Source organism: Triticum dicoccoides, chromosome 4A (assembly GCF_002162155.2).
Source record: "Triticum dicoccoides isolate Atlit2015 ecotype Zavitan chromosome 4A, WEW_v2.0, whole genome shotgun sequence".
Taxonomy (NCBI): domain Eukaryota; kingdom Viridiplantae; phylum Streptophyta; class Magnoliopsida; order Poales; family Poaceae; genus Triticum; species Triticum dicoccoides.
Window position 1 is genome coordinate 214820277 of NC_041386.1, and position 7693 is coordinate 214827969.

Sequence of the window (7693 nt, forward strand, 5' to 3'; positions counted from 1 at the left end):
GGGGGGGGGGGGTATGAACCATGGAGAAGTTGGAATACAGTATACACCAATGTAAATAAAGAATGAGTTCACAACAGTACCAAAAGTGGTGATTTTATTTGATGGACTATGGAATAAGGAGTGGCAAGAGCCTAAGCTTGGGGATTCCCAAGGCACCCCAAGGTAATATTCAAGGACAACCAAGGCCCTAAGCTTGGGGATGCCCCGGATGGCATCCCCTCTTTCGTCTTCATCTATCGGTAAATTTACTTGAGGCTATATTTTTATTCATCACATGATATGTTTTTTTGCTTGGAGCATCTGGTATGATATGAGTCTTTACTTTTTAGTTTGCCACAATCATCCTTGCTGTACACACCTTTTGAGAGAAACATGCACGAATCATGATTTATTAGAATACTCTATGTGCTTCACTTATATCTTTTGAGCTAGGCAATTTTGCTCTAGTGCTTCACTTGTATCTTTTTAGAGCACGGCGCTGGTTTTATTTTATAGAAATTTTTGAACTCTCATGCTTCACTTATATTATTTTGAGAGTCTCTCTAAACAACGTTGTAATTTGTGTTCGTTATGAATTTATTCCTAATATGACGGGCATCCAAGAGGGATATAATAAAAACTTTCATATAAAGTGCATTGAATACTATGAGAAGTTTGATTCCTTATGATTGTTTTGAGATATGAGGATGGTGATATTAGAGTCATGCTAGTGAGTAATTATGGATTGTAGAAATAATTGTGTTAAAGTTTGTGATTCCTGTAGCATGCACGTATGGTGAACCGTTATGTGATGAAGTCAGGGCAATTTACTTATTGATTGTCTTCCTTATGAGTGGCGGTCGGGGACGAGCGATAGTCTTTTCCTACCAATCTATCCCCCTAGGATCATGCGTGTAGTACTTTGTTTCGATGACTAATAGATTTTTGCAATAAGTATGTAAGTTCTTTATGACTAATGTTGAGTCCATGGATTATACGCACTCTCACCCTTACACCATTGCTAGCCTCTCTAGTACCGGGCAACTTTCGCCGGTGCGTTACACCCACCTTATACCTTCCTCAGAACAGCCACCATACCTACCTATTATGGCATTTCCATAGCCATTCCAAGATATATTGCCATGCAACTTTCCACCATTCCATTTTATTATGACACGCTCCATCATTGTCATATTGCTTTGCATGATCGTAAGAAAGCAGCATGATGTTTACATGGCTTGTCCGTTTTTGGATGTCATTTGCTACGCTAGATCATTGCACATCCCGGTACACCGCTGGAGGCATTCATTATGAGTAATATTTTGTTCTAAGTATTGAGTTGTAATTCTTGAGTTGTAAGTAAATAAAAGTGTGATGATCATCATTATTAGAACATTTGTGGGCGTCCTGGGAACGGAGGTACCCAGACTTGCCTGCCCGCAGCCCACGGCATGGCTCCATCAGCGGCCCGGTACGGCCCAGTTTTGGCAGCACCGACTCAAGACCCTCGCGAGGCGGACGACACCAAGACCTCCCTGGGGGGCGGCCTCACTAGGCTGGCTCACGAGGAGCAGAGATATCAATGCAAGGTGTACCTCACGAGGTTCACATGACGTGAGCCATGACAACCAAGGCTAGGCGGGCGCCAGTGGGCGCAGTGTGCCAGTTTCCCCTTTGGTGCCAAGGAGGCAAGCACAGGCGCGGAGTCTCGAGGAATCGGGCAAAGGTTTCCATATTGGTGCAACAAGACCAAGACCGCCAGGACAGAGGTCATCGTGGAGCCCACTACAGCGTCACCACCAGAGCCTTTGCAGGCGAAGACTACTTTTGTCAGGATAACTTGTACTAGTTGTCTCCCTTTGAATTTGGCCGTTGTGGGATCCCTTCCCGCCTACATTTAGGAAGAGGACCAAGACCACTATAAATAGGACTTAGCCACCACCCAAGAGGTGAGGGGATCATTCAGACCATCCTCACACCCACCAACTCATCGAGCTCAAGAACACCTCACCTCCTGAGGCGGTTCGTCCTTTGTATTAGTTCATCCCCAGCCCCTCGAGGCAATCCACCACAAAACTAGAGTAGGGTATTACACCGCAAGGTGGCCTGAACCAGGATAAACTACGGTGTCGCTTGTCCCTTGGGTTTGTCAAGCTAGGCTGCGGAATCGTTGGGCCAACAGGTTGGGGAGAGGGAGTTCCTCGTACGCACCCCAGTGTTCGAACCTCTCAAGGGTATGCGGAGCCCAGGATCCAACATTTGGCGTTCCAGGTAGGGGTGTTCTGAAGCTTCTCTCACGTCGATCAACTCGCTGCCGCTCCACCATCTCCATGGCTGATGCTCGCCGAGCCCATGCTGAGCGTCGAGCCGCTCTCGCCGCGTGCATCGCCTAGACGATGCCCGTCAGTGGACCACCCCGTCGTTCTTCATCACCTGCCGCCAACGCCATCACCGGCCTGCCGGGGCACGAGCAGCAAGCTTCGTAGTAGCACCCCTCAATGCGGCGGTATGGACGCACCGCCACCCCGTCTCTAACTCCGGCCGGCTTGTCGTCCCATGCTCGTCATGGTTCGGCGAATGCGCAAGCTATCTTGCTCATGGCGCGTGAGCTCCTGTGCTACCGCCTAGTCGACGACCTCTATGAAGATTGGTTGGACCGCATCGCCGAGCTAGTCAGCGCGACTGGGGGCTTGCCTGCACCGTCCCTCTCGTTACCTCGTCCGCCGCCTGCTACGAGCGACATAGCCCATGGAGCGTGTCGGCGTCCTGGGAACGGGGGTCCCCAGACTTGCCTGCCTGCGGCCGACGGCGTGGCTCTGCGAGCGGGACTGTACGTCCCATCTTCGCCAGCAAGGACTCAAGACCCTCGCGAGGGGCTAAGCCTCATGAGGCGAACGACACAAGACCTCCTCAGGAGCGTCCTCACCGGGCTCGCTCGCGAGGGGTGGAGAGATCAGTGCCAGGCAAACCTCGTGATGTTCCGATGACGCGAGCCATGACGATCGAGACCAGGCGGGCGTCAGGCGGGTGCCAGCGTGCACAGAGTCCTTGTTTCCTCTTTGGTGCTAAGGAAGCAAGCGCAGGCACGGAGTACCGATGCGTCAAGAAAAGGTTTCCATATCGGTGCAACGAGACCAAGACCAGAAGGACGGCAAGACAGAGGTCACCATGGAGCCCAAGACGACGTCACCACCAGAGCCTTTTGTAGACGAAGACAGCTTTTGTCAGGATAAGTTGTACTCGCTGTCCCCTTTCGAATTGGCCGTTGTTGGCTCCGTTCCCGCTTAATATTGGGCATAGGACCAGGTCCCCTATAAATAGGACTAGCCACCACCGTAGCTAGGGGATCGATCGATCGGTCTGGCCAAGAGAGACCAGGACAACCACAAGTTCACCAAGCACAAGAACACCTTTCCTCAGGAGGCTGTTCTTCCCCTTGTACTATTCACCCTCAGCCCAAGAGGCAATCCACCACACCACACTGGAGTAGGGTATTACACCACAACGGTGGCCCGAACCAGTATAAATCTTGTGTCCTTTGTGTTTCGAGTTCGCCGAGTTAGTTCGTAAGATGATAGCTGAGTTAGGACGTGGATCGGTAGAGGGGAGATCTTCGCACGCACCCCAGTGTTCGAACCTTGAGGGTTTGCAGGAACCTGTGATCCAACATTTGGCGCGCCGGGTAGGGGGTGCGTCGGAGTTTTCTTCCATCGATTCACGCTCCACCATCTTCGCGCCCATTCTCCATAGCTAGCGCCGCCCCGCCGGCCGGATCCACGGGTGCTCACAGTGGCACTAGGGGGCTCCGAGCCCTTGCTCCCGCCCCGCGGCATGTGAAGTGGCCACCCAAGTTCAAGCCGGAGATGCCGCCGCACTATGACGGCGCGACGGACCCATCGGCTTTCCTGCTGGCGTATGAGGAAGCCGTCCTTAAGGCCGGGGGCAACGACAAGGTCATGGCCAATTGGCTTCCCATGGCCCTCACCGGCGCACCACGTGCCTGGCTGCTCAACCTCCCCGGATCCACAGTGGCGTCCTGGGAGGAGTTGCGCGGCCTCTTCATTGCGTGCTACGGGGCACCGGCGCACCATGCGGTTGCGGCCCTCCTCGGCGGCTCGCAAGCACCACCCACAGATTGTCACGTCAAGCCGTTCTTTTGCCAGATCGGCACCACTTCCAAGCGCCCGAGGGCTCCGCCGGACTGGGCCGCACCCGAGGCCGACCTCACCTTCGACTCAGGGGATCATCCCGCCTCCACCATCGGCTCGGGTGCGCTCCCAATGCTTTGCACGCCCACCATCTGCCACATATCCATCGCCAAGACGCTCGTTGACAGCGGCGTCGGCCTCAACGTGCTCTCCATCGAGGCCTTCAGCCTTCTTCCCGTACCGCTCGAGCGGCTCCGCCCTAGCAGGCCTTTCTTGGGGGTCGGTGGAGGCTCCGCCCGCTCTTTGGGGAAGATCCGCCTCCCCATGACCTCCGGCATGCGAGAAAACTACTGCACCGAGCTCATCGACTTCGACATCGCCCACATCGGCCTCCCGTACAATGCCATCCTCGGGTACCCAGCTCTAGCCCAGTTCATGGCAGTGACCCATCCGGCTTACAACCTCGTGAAGATGCTGGGGAGCGAGGGTGTCCTCACCATCAAGGGGGACACCAAGGAAGCCTTGATGACGCTCAAGCTCGCCCTCAAGACCGCCGCAGCAGCACAACCCTTCGACTCGGATACCTCCAAGGCCAAGAGAGCCGCACCAACCAAGAAGAAGCAATTTTTCACTCAGGACAAGGCAGAAACCAAGCGAGTGCCGGTGGAGGAGGAAGGGTCCTCAGGGGCGACCTTTACCATAGGCGCCAACCTCGAGCCTGATCAGGAGGAGGCGTTGGTGAGGTTCTTGCGCGCAAACAAGGAAGTGTTTGCTTGGGAGCCTGATCAGCTGGTGGGGGTCCCAAGAGAGGTGATAGAGCACCACATGAAGGTGTGCCCCAACGTACGCCTCGTGAAGCAAAAGGTGAGGCGGCAGTCCACGGAGAAGCAAGCTTTCATCGTCCAAGAAACCCGCAAGCTGGAGGCTGCGGGTGTCATTCGCGAGGTTTGGCACCCAGAGTGGCTGGCGAACCCCGTCGTTGTCCCCAAGAAAGGCGGGAAGGAGCGGATGTGCGTCGACTTCACCAACCTCAACAAGGCCTGCCCCCAAGATCCGTTCCCACTTCCGCGCATCGACCAGATCGTCGACTACACTGCCGAGTGCGACTTGCTGTGCTTCCTGGATGTGTTCTCAGGATATCACCAGATCAAGATGGTGGTAGAAGATGTGGAGAAGACGACCTTCCTGACCCCGTGTGGGGTGTACTACTACACTTGCATGCCTTTCAGACTGCGCAACACAGGCGCAACCTTCCAGCGGCTCATGCACATCGCCTTGGATCAACAGCTCGGGAGGAACGCTAAAGCCTACGTCGACGACATCATGGTGAAGTCTCGGGAGGCGAGGACCTTGATCCAAGACATGGAGGAGACCTTTGAAAGCCTCCGTCAGGTGGACTTGTGGCTCAACCCGGAGAAGTGCGTGTTTGGCGTCCCTTCCGGCAAACTGCTGGGCTTCCTTGTGTCCCACAGGGGGATCGAGGCCAACCCAGAGAAGATCAAGGCCATTGAAGACATGAGTCCACCGCAAACCCTCAAGGAAATGCAGAAGCTTGCTGGACGGGTGACTGCATTGGGACGCTTTATTTCCAAGCTGGGAGAGCGAGCCCTACCCTTCTTCAAGCTGATGAAGAAGAAGGGCCCGTTCGAGTGGACCCCGGAGGCAGTCTGAGCATTTCAAGACCTCAAGAGATACCTGACTAGCCCCCCAGTGATGGTGGCGCCACGGCCTCTCAAGCCCCTAATGCTCCATCTTGCCGCCACTCCCTACTCTGCCAGCGCGTCCCTAGTAGCGGTTCGGGAAGAACACCAAGCCAAGGGCGCATCACGCCGAGCCACACCCCCAACAGAGGCGACACGAGACCGGGAGGGAGCCACAAGGGCCGCAGCAGCAACAACAGAAGAGCAAGCTCAGCAGGACGACGCTCTCGGACCCCCAAAGGCCTTGGCAAGCGATCAAGCACCGGGGGTTCCACCACCTCAGGAGGCACCCCAGCTTCCAGAAGACGCAAGCCTCATCAGCACGCCTACCCTCGTCGAGCACCCGATATACTTCATCAGCACGGTGTTACAAGACGCTAGAGCACGATACCCCATGCCTCAGAAGCTCCTGCTCGCGCTCCTGGTGGCCTCACGAAAGCTGCGACACTACTTTCAAGGCCACCCCATCAAGGTCGTCTCAGCCTACCCATTGGAGAGAGTGCTCAGGAGCCCCAACTCTGCTAGAAGGGTCGTTGAGTGGAACATCGAGTTGCAAGCATTCCAGTTGGAGTTCAGCACTACCAGGGTCATCAAGGGAGCTGTGCTCGCTTATTTCGTGGCAGAATGGACAGACGCCCCGGCGCTTGAAGTAGGCGAAGACCGGTCCCTCTCACCGGGAAGCGAGGCGCCCGACGGCTGGGTCATCTATTTCGATGGTGCCTTCACGCCCCAAGGCGCGGGGGCTGGAGCAGTGCTCATCTCGCCCACTCAAGACAAGCTCTGCTACGCCGTGCAGCTCTGCTTCTAGCAGGGCGAGAAGGTCTCCAACAACATTGCAGAATACGAAGGCCTCATAGCCAACCTGAAGGCTGCAGTGGCACTGGGGGTAAAGCGCCTCACTGATACGTCCATTTTGCATCATGCTTTTATATCGATATTTATTGCATTATGGGCTGTTATTACACATTATGTCACAATACTTATGCCTATTCTCTCTTATTTTACAAGGTTTACATGAAGAGGGAGAATGCCGACAGCTGGGATTCTGGCTAGAAAAGGAGCAAATATTAGAGACCTATTCTGCATAGCTCTAAAAGTCCTGAAACTTCACGGAAGTTATTTCCAAAATATATAAAAAATATTGAGCGAAGAAAGTTCCAGAGGGGGACCACACCCTGGCCACGAGGGTGGGGGGCGCGCCCTACCCCCCTGGGCGCGCCTCCTGCCTCGTGGGCCCCCTGGTGGCCCTCCGATGCCCATCTTCTTCTATATGAGGTCTTTCGTTAAGGAAAAAATCAGAAGCAAGATTTGGGGAAGAAACTCCGCCGCCATGAGGCGGAACCTTGGCGGAACCAATCTAGGGCTCCGGCCGAGCTGTTCTGCTGGGGAAACTTCCCTCCGGGAGGGGGAAATCATCACCATCGTTATCACCAACGATCCTCTCATCGGGAGGGGGTCAATCTCCATCAACATCTTCACCAGCACCATCTCATCTCAAACCCTAGTTCATCTCTTGTATCCAATCTTTGTATCCAAACTTCAGATTGGTACCTGTGGGTTGCTAGTAGTGTTGATTACTCCTTGTAGTTGATGCTAGTTGGTTTACTTGGTGGAAAATCATATGTTCAGATCCATTATGCATATTAATACCCCTCTGATTATAAACATGAATATGCTTTGTGAGTAGTTACGTTTGCTCCTGAGGACATGGGAGAAGTCTTGCTATTAGTAGTCATGTGAATTTGGTATTCGTTCGATATTTTGATGAGATGTATGTTGTCATCCCTCTAGTGGTGTCATGTGAACGTCGACTACATGACACTTCACCATTGTTTGGGCCTAGAGGGAGGCATTGGGAAGTAATAA